We start from the raw sequence: 20,787 nt of genomic DNA, 5'->3' as shown, positions 1-20,787 counted from the left end.
AAAGAAGGGTTTTGGATCAGGCCTGAGTAAAAGCAAAGAAAGAAAGATTGCTGGATTTATCCTGTTTGTTACTATGTTTTGCAACTACAAATGCCCAAACACTTCCTCAGCAGCTTTAAACAGAACCAATTTATGTGAAACAACACAACTGGGTGAGGCAAAAGGGATCACTGTATGAAGGAGTCCCAAAATGGTGTTATTTTCATAGTGACTCCAACCTCAAGTATCAACCCTTTGGTTAAAGTTAGAAACCAGTTAGATCCAGTGTGGCTGGATTGCTGTAACCTCTTGCTACCCTATAAATCTTTCTCTCAGGTGTCCTCCACTTGCAGCTGTAATATTTCCTTATTTGCCCTGACTCTGGTATTCAGCTGACTTTGTAGTAAGCAAAATCAGTTTTCAGAGACTTGAAACTGAAATATTGATTGGTACGAGCAAAGTATGAATGAAGTGGCTGTGTGCAAGCATCAGAAGAAACAGCAGAGCAAAGGCTAAAAGAATAGCCTGTGTAAACAACCGAAACCACAGCTTCAGGCAGTAAAATGGAGAACTGAATTGTTTTTTCTCAAAGCGGAAGTTTTGCATTCTGTAGCACAGACACCTTGTCAGCAGAAAATCCTACCATCTGACATGCTGGACGTGGCAGGAAGATACAGCACATCACAAGTAACATTTCTTTCCTGTTGATTCAACTGGGAGCAGACCATAGAACGGGGAAACAGAAAATAACCAGAGAAGTTCTATGATGTGCATGGAGGCAGCAGTAGCCAGACTGTGAAGCAAAAGGATGCTACCACTGTCAGTGCTAAGCCCACAAGCTTTCACAGGCAGTTTTCCCCTGCCAGTGGAAAATAACACAAGAGATAACAAAAGGGTGTGGTGGTTGGTGCCCATCTTCCCTTTCGTTACATGCAACATGGATCCTGGTGAAACCAGCACCCCTCCAGGGCTGTGAGTATGGGGATCTGACAGTGTGAACAGAGTTGGATAAATTGAATGGATGTGAATGAAAGCTGGGGAACCGAGTGAAATGAATGCATACCTAAATGCAGCTTCTGCAGCTTGACTGTGTGCAGATGGATTTTGGGAAAAATGTGCCTCATCTGATGTATCTGCAGTCGAAGCGCAGGACATGATGACACACTGGATTCTGTGGAGCTGCCTGCTCTATTTGAAGCAGAGGCTATTCCTGCTCTAAAGTTGGTGCAGCTGGAAGTCCCAGCTTCCCTGGTGGCTCTGACCGCATCAGCAGTTCTTCCCTGTGGGGATAAAAGAAAGTATGCAGAAACACCCTGGGAATGATGCTGTCAAACCGGCTTCCCCTGATTTTTTCTGGCGTGTGACCTGTTCACTTTCTCTTTTCCTCCATTCTACTTCTTGAAATGCCTCTTTCAGGTCTCAGCTTTGGCTCACCTGTGTCTCACGTCCAACTCTTTTTCTTGATTTGGATTCCCCAGACTATTTCAAAAAGCATTTTGCAGAACATCCTGGCACCACTGTCTTGTTCCCCGCCCCCCACCCCATTTCTTACACAGCCCTCCACCAGTTCAGTATTGTTTGCTTACCTAGCTAATGGTATACAATTTGCCTGAGGCTTTCCATATAATTTTGAGGCTTCTTTGTTCTGAGGAAACTGTTAAGCTATGTGATAAAAGTTCAGCTGGTGAGAGGTGGGGGCTGTCTTCTCACCTGACGTGCCTGGCCCACACACACCCAATGACTGCAGTCAGTTCAGGCTGTCTCATCCCCAGCACAGGCACTGGATGAAGACACAATCTTCACTGTAAATTGTAACTGTTACTCTGCCCAGGTCACTTGCTGGAGTGGGTTGGGCTGTGGGGATGGCTGGGCAGGGACATGCCTCCCAGGCACCTGTCCAGATGTTGCATTTCAGACTAACAAAAGTTTAGTAGAAGTAGTTCGGCTAAGGCTTAGAATTCTTAGTAGGCCATAGGCTGTGTGTTGTTAGAAACAGTTGTTAGGTAAGGGCAGTACGGAATACTGGAGAGGTAGGAACTTGTCTCAGAATACATTCCAAGAATGGGCCGTGGTAGGACATGTCATTATCTACAAGATGGATAGGTAGATCTTGGGGGAATACATTGTATTTACCTAACAGAGTGAAGAGAATTTATGATCATAAAGAATGTTCAATTTAAACAAGGATTAATTTGTAAATAAATGATTGTTGGAGTGTAACGTAGACAAATATGTGTTGAATTAAGCAACTGTTGATATAGACTCTATATAAACGCAATGATTTGTTAGCTCGGGGGGCTCTGACTTTGGACATTAGTCCTCAGGCTCCCAGGGCTCTCAATAAAGCACCGCATAAAACGACTTCGGTTGTTTTGTGTTCTCTTTACGGGCAACACAGAGAGGAGGAAAAGGAGCACGAGCCAAAATGGAAAAAAGGCAATTTGAGTAGAAAGTATGCAATTATTATGAGAAATTTAGGGGAGGAACAAGTGTGGGAAAATAAGGGGGTAGTCAGTGACTAGTGAGTGAGGGCAGATACCTGAGTATGTGATGGACCAGCTGGTGTAAAAGTGAAGGCCTGGGCTTTGGTGGCAAGTGCAACATCATCAGTTTGGGGCACCTGCCTCCCGGATGATTTCTAGATTTGATCCAAACACTCCCTGTGTGCACTCCTATTTCTGTCCTAGCAGGTGTGCTGCTTCGGTCATTTGCCAAGCTGGACACAAGGACACAAAAAGGACCTCTTTGTCATAGTTAGGAGTGCAAGTCATTTAGCTAAGCACAGGTCAGCTAGAGAAGACCTTGTGCTCACAGAGTTAAACTAAAAAGTAATTTTTTTCAATGCTAGTAGCATTCTTGTGATTGGTGGTAGTAGGAAAAGAAAAGCTGAAAAATATTCAGCTCTGGGTTATGTTTTTCTCTACTCTTCTAAGCAGAGTTACTTGGGGAAAACTTGATGCAAAACTTAAAGTGAAGTAATGTTGAAACACTCTGACTGTGGATATAATCTCAGTTCTAACTGCAGTCTTTTAGAAGATTATGGGATAAACTTTCCTGGAAATTCATTTCCCATCATGTCTAACATCCTGTTAAATGAGGAGTGCACCTTCTCAAGCTTTGTGAGCTGGGTTGTTCTCTGCTTGAAATCAGACCCACCACATATCATGCTGTCAGTACAAAGCACTTGGATCTTCCTATTCTCCTTTCTCACTCTCAGGGCCAAGTATCTCACACAGCTGTGATACCAGGCTGGAGCTTTTCTCCTCTTGTGATGCTTCTGGGCCCAGGAGCCCCAAGAGTAGGAACAAAACTAAGGAGAGCTGGTAGGCAGAAGGCCAGTGGGTGTCAATGCCTCAGAAAGGCCGAGGCTAAAAGACTGGTCAGAAATCAAAGGACCAAATAGGTGATGATGACATAGTAGAAAACATATTATATCCTGGCTGCCCAGCTGCTTCTGGGGCCCTGGGAGAGGGGCATGGGGTAGCAACAACCCATTTGAGAGACACAGAATTTGCTGAGCTGAAAAGGACTTATCAGGATCATGGATTCTAACGCCTGGCTCTGCACAGGTCACCCCAACAATCCTGTGCCTGAGAGCGCTGTCCAAACGCTCCTGGAGCTGTGGCAGCCTTGGGGCTGTGACCATTCCCTGGGGAGCCTGGGCAGTGCCCATTCATGCTCTGGGGGAAGAGCCTTTCCCTGATATCCAGTCTGACCCTCCCTGACACAGTTCCAGCCGTTCCCTTGGGTCTTGTCACGGGCGTGAGGAGATCAGTACCCATGCCCCTGCTGCTCCTCAGGAGGACCTTGAAGACCATGATGAGGTCTCCCCTTAGTCTCCTCCAGGCTGAACAATCTGCTGGTGAGTTTGTAACCACTAGATGGAACTCTAACCCTTTGCATTAATTCACTGACCAGCTGCAGAGAGTTCGTCCTGATTTTCGGTAAGGCTGTGGGTCTGATAGCTGAATGGCAACACCTGTGCTCATTAGGAAAGGCCTTTTATGGAAATGCAGCCAGGGCTCCTAAAGTATGGGATAGTCATGCATTCATTCTTTCTAGGGAGCAAGGATACAGCATGTTTTATGCCAGAACCAAGGTAATGCTATTGGCACCTCCTACAGAGTGGCACAAAAGCCTTTGATGACTTGAAGGAGAGCACTGGGATACATCATTCCTTCGACAGACCACCACCAGCACATGATTTTGAGTAAGTCATTTAATATTTCTGTGGCTTGGTTCCCTCTTTGCTGAAGTGAGTATTGAAACTGTCTGCCTTAAAGTGTGCTTGAGCATCCAGTATGTTATTGTTGAAGCTTTTTAATACTCCTTGGTGGGGTACATCTCACCAGTATACAGTGGCAAACAAAAATGTAATCATCTACAACACAAATCCTACATTCTGCTGTCCTTCAGTTTCTGAGACTCCAGACTTGTTTTCTTACAGCCCATTAAATAAAACAAACTAAAGGACAGCTACCATTAATTTCTTAAAGGCTTACATGTTTCATTATATTTAAAGAATAACCAGTATTATAAAGCCTAGAGGCCCCAGGCAAGATCAGCTTTGTGCTGTGCTGTCTTGTACAAACAGAGTAAAAGGAATTCCTTCCCTTAAGCAGGTTACAGTCTTCACAGGCAAAAATGTACCTGGGGACAGAGAAAGCAAGCAGTGCCCTAGTGGATGCAAAAAAAAAGCCATCACTTGACATGGGGGAATTCAGAGGTGTAAGAGTAGCTCAGCACTGGTGTAAAGCTGGTATAGCACCATGGATGCTGTGAGTTTACAGCAATTTATACAAGCTGAGGATATGCCTCAGGTAGGGGAAGTGTCTTTCTTAATGTCAGATTCAAAGTCTAGCCTAGAGTTGAACCAGATCTTCCAAATCGTGATCACAAGGCTTTGTTTTCATGCACTTGCTTCCCCACTGGCCGGTGGAAGGGTGGCTTGTTTGTCTCAGATTGAAAATATGAAACATCACTGCACACAGTTTGTAGGAACCCAGCTGGGGTTTTAGATGGGCACAGAGTAATGTGGAGAAAGAATAATTCAGATCTGAAACAGAAGAGACTGAAACATTGCAATTAATTGTTTTAAGGGATTACTAGCTGGAAGGAGAGTAGAATTCTTGCTATTACCAAACAAATTTTTAAAATAGTTCATATTCCAAATGATGCTTAATGATTAAGTATTGTCTTTTCTCACCAAACACAGTGTCTTTTGCTATTATCAAATAAGTAGGTTGTGTGTTAATTGAATATATTGCTCCAATATTAGGTCTATTAGCCACCTTCAAAGTCAGTAGAGATTATTTTTCCTTACCTGCATTGAGATGATACTGTGACTATATTAATAGTAGCAATATACTTCAGAGCAATGCAGAGATATTTGATTTCTCAAGAGACATGAGAGGCTCCAAAATATTTCTCAGTAGTTATTTTACCATTCAAAGAAAATTAATGAAGCAGTAATAATGGTGACTATTCTGAGAAAAAGACTCTTCTTGATCAATTTGTATGTATAAACACAAAGAAACTAGTAAAAGTAACCAGAATATTGAAAATGGAGCAGGAAAACTTCCTCTGGTAATAGGAGATTATTGGCCTTTCTCAAATACAGTCCTTCAGAGAAAGAAAAGAGAGATTTCTTACAAGTACATTTTGTCAATTGTCCAAACACGCAAGGAAAGTGGTAGGGAAGTTATTAATTGATAGATTATGTGAAATACATTAATTGATAGCAGAATGATCCAAATATGTAATTTAAAGGTTTGTACAATGTAAACAAATTGGCTTTTAGTCTTCCCAATTCAGCTTGGAGCTTTAACAGAAGTAGTTTACAGAACCTAACCTGAAGCCAGTGAGGTTTCATTTGCAGGGGTTTAACTGGGAGAGTAAAGCCTCAGAGGACTCATTAGCAGGTGGGGTCACACAAAAAAGGTACAGAAAAAGAAACAAGATGAGCACTGTCCATATGGAAAGCTGCTCCTGATTCACTGAGGAGGTAAGAACAGGAGCTGAGATTCCAAGCTAAGAACATTGCAGTTCCCACTTTTGGCATTTCTTCCTGGCTGTGTGGCATTACTCAAGCAAGATACAAACATTTTCTCAAGAGAAGTAGGTCAGTCAAATGAAGTACTTGGATTGAGAATAGGTAGATGAGGATTTTTTTTATTGGCGTCTTCCCCTGCACGTGAATCCTGAATTTCCTGGCTTTGGTCAGAGCAATTCTTCTGTTTCACAAATGCTAATGACCAAACAAATCCATCCTCCTGCTCTTGGAAAGGAGCAGTTTTCCTCAGAGACTTTGCAATAATCTTGGAAATAAGGGCATAAATGAAGAAACAACTGACTTGTAAAAGGGGATTAGCAGAGTTGTAGCACTGTTGGCATATAAGAGACTGTGTTTGTAATGATAAATTTTATTCACATGATATAAAATAGCAAAACTTTAAAACAGTAACTAACACTTAACAACTCATTGCTGATCCTCCTAAGAGGAAATAATAAATGCCAATTCAGCTGTTTCTTCACTGTCATAAAGTTATTTGCACTGGCCATGCAGAAATAGTGTCTTCCAGATTGTGAATGCATGTTAGTAGTGTCAATTTGTGATTTATTATAAAATCCCTGTGGTCTTGGCTGGAGAAAATTTTCCAAAACTTTGGGCTTGATTATCTTGTGATATGCAGGCATTTGTTTATTGGAGGGCACAAGTTACTGATGTGCAACATTCAGAAGTGATAAAGGTTCTACGTTTAGTTTAATACTATTCCGTCTATTTTGGAATAATTCTGCCTCCAGAGAAGGGCAAATATGATGAAGTACAGTTGACTAACAAAGGTAAAACTGGAAGCTTTGGTCTGAATTAGATATAAAAAATAAAAGGTGTCCATAAGTTTTGCGATGCCGTGGTGACTGATGGAGAACAAGAATGTGATAATTGTTTGCAAGCCTTTCCTGGAAACATCTTGACTGTTCCAAGATGCAGAAATTCAGTCTGAGGATGATGTAACAGTCATCAGCATTTTACCTGAAAAATGTTACCACCATTCTCTTCTTGGAAAACTGAAGTGATAGGGAACATGCTGCCAGCATTTAACTCTGGACTAAGCAGTGATGTTTTTTGGGCATGTAGTCAATTACCAAGCCAGTGTAATGTAGGCCAGGTTAAACCTGCAGCACAAAATTGGAATAATTTCAAGTTATTCAACATTTCAAGTTTTTACTTTTCCAACAATTTTCCTTTAGATTTTATCATCGCTTGGAAAGGTTTTTATGTATGTTAATATTTCTAAACATCTCAAGAGCTTGTAGATTTTTTGGCACTTTCCTGCAGCTGTGAATATCCCATGACTAAGTGGAAAGATGTCCTTGCTTGTTGTTTGTCCTGTGTAGTGCAGTAAAGTCAGTCCAACGCCTCTTGGCACGCCGAGGGCCAGCCACCGTGGCTGGCAATTGAGACAGTGTCAGAGAACATCCCCAGCTAGGGGAGCACTGCTAAATGCTCGTTCAGCCCCTGACTGGAGGGGTCCTTGGCAGCACCTTTCCCCTTGCACCAGCCAGCATGCTCTGAGCAGAGTCTGAGCGTGGTTTGGAAGCTGCTGTGGGACGTTCAGCCTCAAAGGAGGTTTGGGTGCCATCAGGCTGGCTCAGAGGGGTGACTTTAACTATGCTACCCCTACCTCATGCCAGCAGTGTCTTGGGGACACTACTTTTACCTGATTTTACTGATGTTACTTGGGACTAAGAGACACAGTTTGCATGTACCTGTGACGTCCCACCCTTAAGGGGAAGAGAGCACCCAAGATTCGTAGATGTTTGTGGTCAAAAGGAACAACAAAAGTCAGAGGGTCTGCAAAAATTCACATCCTTGGCATGGAAGTGGGTAGGTTAGTCCCTGACCTACTATATAAGCACACATCCATGGGGGTTGGATGAAGGGGTAAGATGAAAAGGAAGAAAGGAGTAAAGAGAGGAAAAGAGAACACCAGTCCTTGTTCTGGCATTGATCTAGCCCATGGGATGTCCAGTATCCTAGGGCATGCTGTGTGGGATTGGTGGGGGTTTATAGATAACTTATAGCTTTTTATAAGTTTTCCCTACCCTGAAGACAGGGTTTTATTTTCTGTGCAAATTACTTCTTAGGCACAGTCCCTTCTTTCAGACCTTTATTGAAATAGGTAGGAGGGCTAAGGGGGTCTTGAGATGTGTTGATTCCTCCCTACACTCCATGCCCACTTCTCAGCCTCATCCCTGTGTGCTGTGCTTATCTCCAGGAACTAGAGCAAGAGTGCTTGTCCCAGAGAAGTGCTGCCCTACCTCACATGGCCCCCTTTGCCAGCCACACTTTGCTCTTTCCCACAGCATGGCATTGTTTGCTATTTCCAACAACCCTCGGGTGACTCCACAGCCATCTGGTGTCAGTGTTTGAGATACACATATTAGCCCCTTACCTTCTGAGGTTCTGCAGCACTGGATGATTAACCTTGTTGGGAAAGGGAAGATTTAATCCCAGTTAAATTACTACAGTAACAAGGTTGCAGCATCTCCATTACCTGCAGGGCCCTGGGCATCTCTAAATGTCCCATCATGACAGGCATTGTCCAGATGCAGGTTGTTTCTGCCTGTCAGTGGGCAGGAAGGCTTTGCACCCAGCAGTCTCCCTCATGACGTGTGCCACATGCCAAGGTAGCATATTTTTTTAGCATCTCATCCATGGACAAATGTAGACTTCTGCAGTATGGAATGTGTGTGCCATATGATTGACTGGAGTTCTTCACGAATGTTTGCATGAATTAAGGAAACCTTTCTCCTGTCCTATAAGCTGTGTCACCCCTGGGCTCCCAGTGACACTTGCCAGCTTTGTCTGCTCACAGACAGAGTGCACCAGGCTTTCTCCAGGGCTCAGACTTTCACCTGCGCTGTAGACAGGCCAGCAAATTGGCCCCAAGACTCGTCTCTTGGCTTTCAGCCCTTTCCAGCTTAGGAGAAGCTAACAGATGTTCTGCTCCGAGTTCATTACAGGTTTCCAGGCAGGGGAAATTAGCAGAGTCTCTTTAGCATCTGCCTTTTCCAGCTGAGGAGGAGTCAGATGCAGAGGAGCTCCTCAGCCCTGCCATCTGATCTAAGTTTACCACCTAAACTATCCCACTCTGCCACTGTGGTGGCCCCATCTGGCTCTGCCTTTTCTCTCTAGGGCAAAATGAACTGGCTGTGCTTAAGAAGTGTTGCTTCATAAAACTTGTAATTGGTTTAGATGAGGATTCAGAAAAATAAAATTAAAAAAAAAAAAAAAACAACAAAACCCAACCCTCTAAGGTCTTTTCAGACCCTAGAATCCCAGGATAGCTCAGGCTGGAAGGGACCACAGTGGGTCACTGGTGCCACCTCCCTGCTCCAGCAGGGCCATCCCAGAGCACAGGGCACAGGATTGTGTCCAGAGGGGTCTGGAATATCCCCAGGGAGGAGACTCCACAGCCTCTCTGGACAATCTGCTCAGTGCTGGGTCACTGCCCAGGACAGAAGTTGTTCCTCCTGCCCAGGTGGAACCTCCTGGGCTCAGTCCCTGCCCGTGGCTCTGGTGCCATTGCTGGGCCCCCAGAGCAGAGCCTGGGCCCTGCTCGGAGCCCTCCCTGCAGCCAGGGACACCCAGGGCTGAGGGTCCCTCTCAGCTGGGGCTCCTCTCCAGCTGCACAGCCCCAGCTCCCTCAGCCTTTCCCTGCCGGAGATACTCCAGGCCCTGAATCATCTCTGCAGCCTCCGCCGGCCCCGCTGCAGGAGCTCCATGGCCCTGCTGTGCTGAGGGGCCCAGAGCTGGACACAGCCCTGCAGATGTGCCACACAGGCTGGGCACAGGGGCAGGATCACTTCCTGACCTGCTGACACTGCTCTTCCTGATACTCCGAGGTTCTATTGGCCTTCTTGTCCCCCAGGCAACCATGGGGGCACTGCTGGCTCAGGGTTCTGTCAATCAATTGCCATGGTTATTTACTTTTCTTCAAGCTTCAAGTTGTACAGCCCAGTAATTGCATGAGAAACCTGACTCTTGCTTTAATATAAATTATAATAACAGCTGCAGATAAAGGCACGGAATTACTGATTCTAGCAGGCAAAATAAGAAAGGCTAAAAAGCCCCAGCAGAGGCAGATGCATGGATGTGCAGCAAGGAAGGATGGCAGCTGGCTAGGCCATGTCCTGGGTGGCATGTCCCCACACCAGGTCTTCTGATGAGGAGCATCAATTCATGTGACAAGGGCCCATGCCAGACCCAGTCATACAAGGAGCAAAAGAAACACCATCCCTTCTGCCAGGCCTGGCACCAAAGGTCATGCAGAGAGGAAGGTCTCTTCCTCCTCCTCTCCCTTGGCTGTGTCACCTTGTCTGGCTCCAGTGCAGGCAGACTGGTAATGCTGGGTTTGAGCTGGGGGGTTATGAGCACTAAGAGCAGGCAGCTGGAGGCACAGATGGGTGGCATAATCACAGGTCTCTACTTTGGCAAAGAAACATCCCAAATTAAATTTTGCTGGTGATGGTTTAGAGCTTGTTGGTTTTAAGTGTCTACATGGGGAGCAAACCTTTCATCAGTGATCGACCATTATCATGTTTGGTGGACTTGTAGCATTGCTAAACCCATCACAGCAGTGCTTAGAAAAAGTATGTTCTGTAATGTGAGACAATGCCTTTGCAGTTCTTACTTATTTCTAGTAAATTCAATATTAGCAATGAGATCTATAAAAAAACTTCATGCCTCTTTCTTTCACCAGCAGAATATTGCTGGGATTCAAGATGATACTATTAGAGTATCTAATAGTGGAGTGGTGAGGATAGGAGAGTCTTACCTGGGATATGAAAGGGTTAACACGCACAGGAGGGGCTCTGAATCAAGAAGGATATCAGTTTTCTGACTTGAGTGTTCTTGAGCCTCAGACTCTTGGAGCTTGGTGCAGGAGTTGTCAAGGGAAATCTATAGGTCCTGTGAAATACATCAAGTTGGGCAAGATAATCACAACAAAGGTAGGGTTTGATGACATTATTGGAGCTTACTTTGGCTTAAGTAAGCTCCAATAACTCTATTCTTCAGTGCTGAGCTACTGGTCTTATTAGAATAGATGCTGTGATCCTGTGACTGCACCAGCGACAGCCAGACAGCACCACGTCTTCCGCTGCCCTGGAGCTGTGATGGACCTGCCACAGCGACATGCAGCAGAGGCAAACACGCTGCAAGCACAAATGGGACAGCCTGCAATATATGTCTGCATGGCACTGGCTAATTGCCTAAACTCCTGCTGCAGTCAGTGGCCACAAAGAGATAAGTCACCTGTTCCCCTGGCCCATTGCAGGAACCCACAACAGGATGAGGTGAACTTCAGTCACTAAAGAGAAATCTTTCCCTTTCAGAGTGACAGGGGAACAACTGATTTGGACTCCCAGCTCTATTGATTACAATGAATGTTATTTTTCTTGGTGTCCATCAGTAAAAGTGAAAGCAGAATTAAACCCTGTTTGAGGAAGGAAAGGGTATTTGAATTTGGTATTGTATTTTTTAACCTGGAATTCTCCTTGGCCTTATTAAGCATGGTCTACTACTGCATGAATCCATAGAGTTAGGAAACTTAGGAAGTATCCAGGTATCAGAACAAAAAGTAAGAATATTAATATGGAAGTTAATAATTCAGATTGTGTGAATGGAAAATTATATAAATTGACCTTTGGAAAGACAAGATTAACAGTATAAATTTGACATTGCAACATATTGATTCAGTGACTGCTCCATACACTATGCCAAAAGCAAGCAACGCTGTATGGGCTACTTTTGAAATAGTAATTGAAAGGCTTTATGGCAAATGGATAAATAATCCAACAAATGGTAATTAAACAAATTATATCATGGTCAAAACAAAGAAAATATTAAACTCTCTCATTTAAATTAAATCCAATGCCTTGTAATATGACACAGATAAATACTCAACAATTATGGGATGCAACATCAGTGCCCGTAGGCAAATACAGAACAATATATTTCTAATGTGAGACACTCAAGAGACTATTTATTTAAGTTGCACTAAGATTTATACTGTGCTAATCTCATTATGAACCATACATAGGAAACATGGGCTGCAGCACATTATATGATAAAAGTGGACTTTAAAAGATTATCACATTCATAAGGATCGTCTCCTAAATAAGGGTAGCATGACACTATATATTGCAAAACTTGGCTCTAGAAAGTAATGCTGTTAGAAAATATTAATGCTGTTAGACTGGTTTAACAAGCAATTTGTCTTCCAGGATTCCTTTTTCAGTTGAAAATTACCATGAACAGCTATCAGATCCATACAAACATGTTCACCTTTTAAATAATGTGACCTGGTTTTATTGTGGCTTATGTGCATTCTGAATTTGTCTCTGAAGGTCATAAATTGAGTGAAAAAATAAACCTTTTCTCCCGCTTTATAATATCTACTTCCCATGCTGGATTTTTCAACTGTCCATGCTCAGCTACTTTAGCACTACTCTAATTTTGTTTGGTGAGAAAGCTCTAACAGAGGAGGGACGTCAGGTGTAAATTCCCCCATGAAGGCGCTGAACCCCAGGTGTTTGTGTCCTCTGGTCTCTGGGGTAGGATGGCACCGTTGTATCACTGTTGATGCCACTGTCACAGTTTTAGCTCTGGCACTCTGGGGCTGGCCAATGCCTCCAAGCACCCTGGGCAAATTTATGGTCCGCAGTGGGCAAAGTGGCAGCTTTGATTTAAAATCATGAGCCTGTTTAAAAGGACTGAGGAGCTGTTCCTGTCTCTTTTATCAGCTGCCCATTGCCATTTGAAATACAATTGCCCAGCTGGGCACTTCACCCACAGTGGCTCTCTGCATCCAAGGAATAGTGGTATTTTTATAGAATTGTCAGACACGTGGATCTGTCTGTCTTCATCATGCCACATCAGCACACTGCTGTGATTCTGTGATTGGTTCTGATTGGGAAAAGAGGTGAAAAATCTCATAAAAAACAGTTTCTGATTTTTAATTGGAGTGAAGCTTTTCTTTCTTGCGTAGCACACATACATATCCAGAAAAATACATTTTCTTAAGCAAACTGAAGAAAGTCTTGTCACTCATCAAGCATTCATGGCACTGACCTCTAGAGTTTTAAGTTATTTGAGTTCTCTTACACAAACTAGGAAGTAACTTTTCAATCAGCTTATCTTTTTTCTTTGTAAAATAATGTGGCATTTGGCATCAAGAAAGGCATTTTAAATAGAGACAGCTGGTGGCAAATGTTTTCAGGGAGAAAGCCTGAACTTGTGATTTTCCTCACTTTCCCTCATTACAAATTTGGTATCTTTAAACCATAACACTTCTTGATTTTTCTGCCCCCCCCCCCCCCATCCTTTCCTCTATCTTGTGTTGGTTGGACTTGCTGGCTGGTGGTCAGCTAGAAGGGTTTGGAGATTAATAAGCAATATAGAGACCAGACTGTTCGATTGGGATCTCTGGAGACAGAAGTATTGTAGCGACTGGACAGGGAAAAAATCCCCCCACGACTATGCTATTTCTGTTGCAAAGATATTTTGAGGTTTTCCGACTTGTAAGAAGGTTTGAGAAAGGACTCTCTGTGGGAAGGTGTACCAAGGAGGGACATCTAAAATATGCTCTCTTTATCTCTGCTTTATCTGCAGGTTTTGATAGTATACACTTCTACCTGTGAAACACAAGGATTCAGCCTTGTGCATGGTTTTTACCCACTCTGATAGTGAGAGATTTGGAATCACAAAGTGAGAGAATCCAATCCCTTATTTTGGTTACAAAGAGGTGGTAGAGTATTCATCAAATATAATAAATGAAATGGTGCACTCATCTCCCAAAAGGAACACGCATCATCTGAGCCAATAAGCTGAGCATGGGAAATCTTTACTGATTAACTTCATTTTCAATATTGGATAATCAGATTGGGGAGGAATTGTCTGGGGGTTTTTGTTGTGTTTGGGTTTTTTTTGTTGTTGTTGTTTATTATTATTAATTATCATTATTATTGAATGCATCGTGTCATCAGCATCAGAAAATGGCTTAAGCAGCTGTTCCCCCAAAGTCCAACCTTGGCATCGAGAGGCAGTAGATTTACTTGCACAAATATTGTCACCTGAAGACACATGTTTATTGTCCAGAGGGGAACCAAAGGTAAAGCACAGCCTTGGTATAAAGTTCCTTTGATGTTGAAATTCATTCCCTTTCACAGATTGTAACATGCCAGCTTTGGCCACTGAAGAGTGTGATGCAAGATGCAACAGTTTGCTGTGGCTTCCTCTTCAGCTGGGCAGATAGCCAGGATCTCTCTTGTAGATGGAAGTAGAAAAATGAATTTTTATATGTCAAGAGCTGCTGGTTTTAATTTTGGGAAGCATATTTTTAGCAGCAAAATGGTGGGCATAGTGGATGTGTTTTTTCTTGGTAGCTTTTTGTTCTTTAAATAAATGAGCACTTGGTTATGGACAGGATAGTAGATGAAAGGAAAAGAAAGGCCAGCTTGTTTTTGAGAAGTTTTAGAGATGCCATATGACTTTTTTTTTTTTTTTTTCCAAAGGGTAGCTTTGGAAACTTATGTTCCCAATGTCCTTAGGAATGGAATGGAATGGAATGGAATGGAATGGAATGGAATGGAATGGAATGGAATGGAATGGAATGGAATGGAATGGAATAGAATAGAATAGAATAGAATAGAATAGAATATTTCAGCTGGAAGGGACTTGCAGTTGCCTGCAATCTGCATATGAGCAGGTAGGAGATGAACCCACTGGCCACCTGAGCTGGACCCGCAGAGGGAAAACACATCTGGAAGTGTTTGACCTCTGCATCCTTCACCCAGATGAGATCTCTTTACAAAAGCAAGCAGCCCAAACAGGCATGGTGTAGAGCTGCATCAGAAGGTGTAAATCACTGTCTCTCTTTACTGGGTGCAATGAAAAGCAGCATTTATGTCCCGTAGGTGTGCGAGGCAGAAGATGGAGCTCAGAGCACTCCTGCAGAGGAAGGATGGTGCTGTTGGCAATGGCCAGAGGGTGGTAGCACTGCACAGCTCCTACTACTCTATCCTTCTCAAACTACAGTAAAAAATAGCTGCATTTCTTCTTTTCTTGTGAGGAAAAGAAGAAAGAAGAGATAAGGAAAGGTGGGGACTTTTAAATGAAGAGGAACTTTTACAAAAACATGTCATTTTCCTAGGCCATAAAACATTATGCTAGCTCAGACTAGTGGTGGTGGCAATTTTCTGAGCTTCTACTTTTTCAGAGAATGCTCCTTTTGATATGACAGCCACAGGCTGTCAGGTTTATAGTTTCTCTGCCATGGCACACAACTACCATAAACAATGACCCCACCATGATAGTGGTCATATGCAGCTTCCAGGCAATTGCAGGTCCTTTCCAACTGAGATATTCTATTCCATTCTATTCTCTTCTATCTCTAAGGACTTTGGGAATGTAACATGGTGTCATGGAAGTCATTTGGTGTCATGAAAGTCTTCTGGTATACACATCTCTCCATTTTTGTACTTGTAGGTTACCTTAATTTTTCTGAAAGTTGGAAAACTGAGAAAATTAATTGTTGAAGGGCACAAATCACACTAATGCTAACATCAGAAGTATTGTGTCACGTGTACTTGTGTATATAGTGGTGTGTCTGACTGTTAGTATTACTTAGCTTGTAGTTTAAAGCATAGAGGGGCCAAAGCTCACAGTTTCCAAATGGCATTTTATGTGACATTATGTATTTTAGAGCTATAAAAATAAACTTGGGGTGCTGACATCTCTTCTTTTTCTCCCCTATGCCAATGAGAACTGTGTGCCCCTGTTTACTCCCATTTCCAGTTGCATTTATTGGAATAGTTTAAACCACTGTAATGTATTGGCCTTGCTGCATGACCATAGGCAGGTGGTTTCACTGCTCTGAGCCTCAGTCCTCCCATAGGTGAAACAAAGGTAGTGATGCTCTGTAGAGGGCTCTGAGATCTCCAGCTGCTGTGGAAGAGACAATAGTATGATTACAATTGCCCAGGCATCGTAAGACCCCATGTTTGGTGGCATTTTTCTTTGTCTGTCTCCTGACACTTTCAAAAGCTGCCATGCACACTCTCAGTGTGTTTTTTTCTTCCTCCCCACTGCAGCTCTTTCTCCTCTTGCTGCTACCTCTCCTCTGTCTCAAAGGCCTCTAAAGAAAACCTATTTCATCTATTGACCCATTTTCCTCCTATTGTTGGGTTCTGATTTGTCACCACCTTTCCCTTAATAACCATTTGTATCAACAGTTCCTTCACCACCAACCCCTTTCCTGCTCCCCTCCTCCTCAATTCTCCTTCATCCCTGACACTTTCTCTAGAAACAGCCTCGGGCTATTTCTAACCTTCCTTCTCTCATCAAAGTGCTTGAAAAATCAGCTCACTTCCTTCTCTTGGCAGGGAGGCTGCAGTGGTTTGTGGGCCAGGCTGGGAACCAGGAGCTCCTGGTTGGTGATGGTGGCAGCACCACTGAGTCACCACCCGGCCTTCGGCAGGGCACTCACCCTCTCTCCTCTCCTAGCTTTAAAGCAGGAGAAGTACTCGTGTGCTTACCTCACATGGATGTTGTAAAAACTTAATTACCACTTGTAAGATGGTATCTAAGAGTGAAATGTGTCTTTATCTCTTGCTGTGGTAGTTGTGACCACTGCAATCTGCACTTAGTTCAGGCCCTGGCATATGGAAGTATCTTCCACAGCAGCTAAAAGCTGCCTTTCCCCTGGTCACAAAGGTCTCTGTGCCATAATCCTCTGACACAGAGGAGTCTCCCTGGCTGTGAGGGTAACAGGCAAGGAGGCTAAATTTCCATCCAGCAGTCAAGGTCCAGCCTATCCAGCCACTATCTGATCACTCTCTCCCTCTCTCTGCCCCCCTGAAATTGCTGCCAAGGTCTCTTGTGAACAAAACTCCCAGTCCTCATCACAACTGCCTTTTCCAGCCTCACCAGTTGCTTTGCTCTTCCCTTCCTCTACAGCTGCCAGGACTGGAGTTCAAGCTGCCCTCCCTGCTCCCCCTTCCTGGGAGGCAGCCCAGGTGCCCTCTCAGTCTGCCTTGATGGGCACAAGCCAAGTGGAGCCTTTGCCTTCCTGGGCAGGGCTGTGGGGACAGCTCTGGTGAGAAGGGGCAGTGAACCACAGCTGGGGAGGTAGCAGTGGTTATTCCACCACTATCTAAGTAACAACCCAGGCCAGGCCTTGGCACGCAGGTCCACCCACCTCAGCACCTCTTGCCAAGCTAATATTGGGGTCAGCTCAAATTTCCGGTCTTAATTACACCACTCCCTACACGCACTGAAGGAAACCTGGGCTGGTTACTCCCTCTTTCTTGGGAGAGGGCAATCTGTTTGCTGTGATGGAGGTGGAGAACGTGCAGTGCCTGCAGAAGCTGCAGTCAATCCTTCTGGGTGCAAGATGTGCCTTTGGGAATGTGAGATGACAACAGAAATCAAGGTCACTTCAGATTAGGACAGTCCAAACCCAATAGGAACAGAAAAGTTGTTTATGTTCTGTATTCTTCACCAAAATAGTTTTCTTTGGAGTGTATTTGTCTGTATCTCACCTCAAGGTATAAAAGGACGTGAGGCTGGAGTAAGACCTGTAAGTGGAAACTGCTGCTCAGCCAGGGAGAGGCTACTAACTCTCCATAATGCATGCACTCTAAATGACATCCATAAATGTCAGACATGATTTAATAGGCTATAAAATCTGACATCATGATGCCTCTGGAACTATTGAAAACAAAAGCAGATAAATCACAGTTCTGTGCAACAAGCTGTACTTGCATTGCTCTTTTTTTCATCTACCAGGGTTTCATTGTACCATTTGCTGAGCATACACAACTCTCAGCCTTGAGTTTCCATTTCCTTCTCTATTTCCAAGCTTGAGTTCTCACATCAGCCCACTGGCTTTGCAACTGTGTGGTCACACTGCTGTAAGCCCTGGCCCCAGAGGCTGCAGAACTACTCAGAAAGGTGCTGAGCTTCCACAGGATCCATTTTTCCCCTCAATACCAGAGGACACAATACCATTATGAGCAGATTGACTGCTGTTGCTCATACAATATTATTCCTCACATTAGGTTATGAGCATTAAATCTACTAGACAATTTTTATCCGGCAGGAAAACAATTTGTGTCACTCTTCTACTGCCAGCTAGACAGAGAGTTACAATGACATAGATGACAGAATGCACACCACAACTTGGAACTGGCACAACAGCTGTAATCCTGTCACCCTGTGGAGAAAATGATGCTGAAAAAGGAGGAAGGGAGTGGTGAGACTGGGAAAATATTACTAATAGAGAGGATTGGGTTTTTAGAAAAGTTTGTTTCATTTCTGCAGCTGAGGTGACTGAACTGGAGAAGTAAAAATCAACCATAGTACCTGCAAAATGTAAATCGATTTGGACTTAACCTGACACAGAATTTGAACCCTATTCCTTCAGTTTCTATTTTTTCTTTATTTTTGTTGAAAATGTTTTACAATAACAAAATATAGCTTGATGATTTTTCTACTTTTACCTTGAGTTACATCATATAACTTAATGCTTCTTAATTTTCCTGGTCCAAAGTCAAAAGGCAGGTGGAAAGGCAAAAAGGAATAGAGAAAAATAATAGAGAAGAAAGAAGAAGGAATGAAAGAGAAGAGAGAATTTTTTCAGCATTCAGAATTTATGGGGGAAGTTTGAAAACATGTACTTGTACAAGACGAAATCTGGAGGCAGGTAAGTAAATACACACACATACAATTTAAGGAATTTTCGGAAGTAATTCTGCTCCTCAAAAATCTTGTGATTTTGTGGTGAGATGAAACGGACTCATTATTTTGAATTCAAGAGGTTGTAAATACTGACATACACTTCACTGTTCTGGACTGTGGAAACCAAACACAAAAGTAACAGCTTCTTATGCCTGAAATTGGGAGCTGGGCATCTAGTGCTTTGCAGAATTGTCCTCCAAAAATCCTGTTTTTGGTAACCTTTTCTTCTTTCCCTTACTTACCAGTGCTTTGCAGAAATGATGAGCCCATGTCCACAGCAATTTCTCTGTGGTACCTGCTCTGGCTGTGCCCATGCCTGACCCTGGCAGCACAGCCCTGCCCCTGTCACTGCATGTCTTTTGGTGATGCCAGGAAGTTCCTCACATATCTGCAGAGATTTAAATTCCATTTAAACAACCAGCCCTGCTAAAGTAGGTTGAGTGGGGAGATTTTGCCTGGTGCAGCCCAGCCTCTTACCCAGCTTCTCTATAGCTCCCTCCTGCTGACCTTCCCCTCCCTGTTCAGCCCAGGGGCTGCTCTCCCTCCTTGGATACAGCCTGCCCAGCCTTGGCCATCTCCAGCCAAAGGCAGAGGTACCCTGATTTTACTCCTTGCTCCCTGCATGCCTGGTGGCCCTTCCACACATTTTGCTGGGGCATGACTCTGTAGTGGCAGGGCAAGGAGCAGCACCTGGCCAAGCCTCTTGGCTCTTTGGAGCTGAGGAAAGGACACTGCCAGCATGAGCTGAGGGGACAAGCTGCATCTGTGCCCTTCAGGAACCAAAATATTCCAGTTTAATGTATCCCTGCCAGTCTCCTTCTGAGGGAGACCATAGCCAGGGGAACTGTGCTGGCTTTAAACACAGGGGACACACAGGCACAGACATACAAGTCATGTATTCCTGTGTCTTTTCACAGTACTGAAGGCACTCTGACTGCCTCACTGTCAGGAGCTCTGTCGGGGCCACTCACTGCCTCATTTTTGTGTGCTACAACTTGAGCATATGTTCCAGGAGTAGCACTGTCAGCATGTGTCTGAGCAGTGACTTGTGCCATGGAGTCCACTTCTCAAATGTGACTATCAACTTGTCTCAGAAAATGCTGTGCTGCTTTGAACAACAGTAAACTTCTCAATTTCCCTTTCCCTTTCTTGAGCACAAGAGTGACACCTGGAGCAATAGAAAACTTTTTTTCCTGTTTTCAGAAGCAATACAATAGATGATTCAAAATAATACTATATGTGACAATGTATGAGGATGATGTGGCTTAGACCATCAAGAATGACATTCAGCCTTATTCTCTTTTACATATATTTGCTGCTGGATGAATAGGTGTCATACCAGTATTTTTGCATTTCTAGTTTGGCTGTTGTTTCTGAAATGGGAAAGTTATGTGGGTGCCTAAGAAAACTCAAGTATCTTTATATTAAAATGCCTGCAGCTTTGGGGAATGCACAAATATAGCTATTTTGACTTAAAACCAAACCAAACCAAAACAAGCTGATTATCAAAATCATTATATTGGTGCAAATCCTATTCATACAGCCAGACTATGGAATCTCAAGTAAGACTAGAATCTTAGATGAGCCCATTTGCAAGAATGCAAATAAAATGGATATAGCATTTCTCCCTCTAACACTGCAGACTGGATTTCATAACTATTCCTAAAAAGTCATGCATTTGGGACTTCTACCAAAAGAAACCTGTGTGAATCTTGGAAAAAGGACTTGCCTGATAACATGAAATAAAGGGTAGTCTTACTGCTAATGATAAGCAGCATGACTGATGCACATTAAGGCCATAAAACACAATTTAATTTCAGAAACCTATTTGGTAAGAGGGAAAGGAATCACAGTGCTAAATGTGCAATGGGAATCACTTCCATAGCACCTCTGTTTATCAGGCCTCATGGATTTTCCCTTTAGCCCTCAAGACTAAAAAATCAGTTGCATTCTAATATGAACATGTCCTTGCATGTTCTGTGAATTTACTGTCTCCTACTATG

Source organism: Taeniopygia guttata, chromosome 1A (genome assembly GCF_048771995.1).
Source record: "Taeniopygia guttata chromosome 1A, bTaeGut7.mat, whole genome shotgun sequence".
NCBI classification, from domain to species: Eukaryota; Metazoa; Chordata; class Aves; order Passeriformes; family Estrildidae; genus Taeniopygia; species Taeniopygia guttata.
The sequence above is the reverse complement of the archived record's forward strand: the minus strand, read 5'-3'. Positions refer to the sequence as shown.